The sequence below is a fragment of the Megalopta genalis genome, unplaced genomic scaffold, assembly GCF_051020955.1.
Source record: "Megalopta genalis isolate 19385.01 unplaced genomic scaffold, iyMegGena1_principal scaffold0055, whole genome shotgun sequence".
Lineage (NCBI taxonomy): Eukaryota > Metazoa > Arthropoda > Insecta > Hymenoptera > Halictidae > Megalopta > Megalopta genalis.
The window spans coordinates 25,001-27,500 of record NW_027476124.1 but is presented as its reverse complement, the minus strand read 5'-3'; the positions used below and the strand labels follow the sequence as shown (position 1 = coordinate 27,500).

General features: G+C 57.1%; 1 pseudogene; it reads right to left on the bottom strand.

Moving 5' to 3' along the window:
- Positions 1-2,500, bottom strand: part of LOC143261539 (large subunit ribosomal RNA) — a 6,913-nt pseudogene that overhangs the window by 1,937 nt on the left and 2,476 nt on the right.

The window sequence follows — 2,500 nt, the reverse complement described above, 5'->3', positions numbered from 1 at the left end:
GCATCGCAGAGATTTTGCCTCCAAATACTGGAGGCAATTTCGTCCTTACCCATCCGACGCGGGACGTCGTAAACTAAAACCTCGGGGTCCCGCTTGGTAGGTAAGGAGACGGACAGACCCGCGCTCCGGAGCTCCTTATTGCCAACGAAGGCTTGCAGGTCCTCCTTTCGGTCGGTCTCGACGACGATACCACCGGAGTGGATGCGTCGGACCGACTTAATTCGGATCGCCTCCTTCGCTGGTTTAACGAGCGACAGAACAGTAACCTTCGTAACTTCGCTGCTCTGTCCTTTTTCCTTCGGCGGGAAGATTTTTACCACATGCTGCGATTGTGGCCGTCTCCCCGCTTCCGGAGAAGCTCCTTTGCAGTCGACTTTGTTCACATGGGCGTAAGTCGACTGCGCGGCGTTGCAGGCCGTCTTCGGGAGAGTTCCCTTGGACGGCCCAGGTCGCATCGCACTCATTACGGCAGGACGCGCTTTTAGGTCCGCCCTGACCGCGGCGAGCTGCCCTTCGACGAAGCTATTCCGTTGAATAAGCTCCTGGACCAGCTCGTTGAGTGCCTCAACCTCGGCGAGTATCTTTGACCCGGACTCCTTATTGACTTTCGACTCAGGTCGAAAGCAAAAGGTCCGTATTTCGGACACTCGCCTAAAGGCTTCGTCTCTTACGAGATCGAGAGGCCGTACCTTCTGCCCGGAGAACGTCCCCTTCGGTCTCCTGGCCCGGTTTACTGCGGCCTTGCCGGTGGGTGCGCCCGGCTTGGCTCGCTTTGACTTTTTGGTGACGGTTTGCCAACCGTCACCAGTAGGGTCCTCGACACGCTCGGGTGCCGACTGCACCTTCACGAGTGACGTGTCTCCGACTCGTTCGATTACTTCCACGTTACCGGTGTCCGGCGTACCTTCTACCGTGGGCTCGGTTTTCACCGAGACCGCTCGCGTGGGAGTCACACATCTTTGCAAGATCACACGAGGATTGGCGATATTAATCACCTTCCCGGATCTTGTCTTTCTCACAGACGCGGGGGGACTGACAGCTGCATTTGCAGTTCCCGCGTCTGCGGCGACGGCTTCACTCCGAGTAGGAGCTGGACCCGTCGTCTTTGGACGCTTAGTTTTTTGTTCATTATTTTTATTCAGACCCATAATGTGTCTTGGTCTTTCATCCAGTGCGCTCCCCGGCCACCACCGACCCACACAATTTGGAACCCGCCAAAGGCTGGGTTAGGGCTACGCACCGAATATAGTCTGCTGGCTGGGTCGGTTTCCTTACCCAGCCCGCGTCCTCGCCCAGCAGAACCCACTTGCCCGAAGCGTGTGGTCGTTCCAAGCCGATTGACTGGACCAGGGCTGCTTTTCTCGTCCAGCCGCCCATCTAGCCGAAGCAGAGGCCAAAGGTACGTGTTGGGGACGTCTCACCCGCAGGAGAGGGCCCCCTCAGATCCCAGGATCCTCTTTTCCGACGACAAGGGTCGCCACGCACGGCAAACACGTGGGAGACAGCAGTCGGAGAGGCTGCCTCTTCCTCTCCACCACACTTCGTTCAGTTCGCTGCGTATTTAAGAACACGAGCTATCCAGCGGTACCTTTTTCGTGGAGGCTCAAGTGTGGCTAGGGCACGTTTGCCCCTTGCGGCCTGGGTTGCCCAGGGGATTGATTGCATCCCATGTATTCCTGAGCCCAGCGGAGTGTTGTCTAGTGGCGTGTTCCGCCCACGAAAAACGGTCTGAAAAACCGTTTAACGTAAACTGGGGAACTGATGCCACGAGTGACAACAGTTCCCCAGTCGGAAGTCATACAGCACATACAGTGCTGTACAAAGAACACGCCACAGCCCGTATGCTAAATCAGGGCCTCGCCATTATGCGAAGTACTACATGTACGACGCACTGACGGTCTCTAATGCCTTCATCGCCGATACACCCATCGACTCGGCCGATCAACCCTCCTACGCGAGGGCTAGTTCGGGGGTTATCTCCCGCCCTGGGTGGCCACAGACCGCCACCGCCAGTAGATAGGGACAGATGGGAATCTCGTTAATCCATTCATGCGCGTCACTAATTAGATGACGAGGCATTTGGCTACCTTAAGAGAGTCATAGTTACTCCCGCCGTTTACCCGCGCTTTTTTGAATTTCTTCACGTTGACATTCAGAGCACTGGGCAGAAATCACATTGCGTCAACACCCGTGGGGGCCATCGCAATGCTTTGTTTTAATTAGACAGTCGGATTCCCCTAGTCCGTGCCAGTTCTGAGCTGAGCGTTGAATGGCGGCCGAAGAGGACGACCGCACCGATGGGAAACGCCACGGAAGCCTCGCAGCAAGGAAGATCCGCGGGAGGCCAAGGCACGGGACCGAGCTCGGATCCCAGCCACGAGAGCCGTTCACCTCGCCCAGGCCCGGCACGTCAGCCAGACCCGCTTCCCGACCAAGCCCGACACGCCCCGCTCCTCAGAGCCAATCCTTATCCCGAAGTTACGGATCCAATTTGCCGACT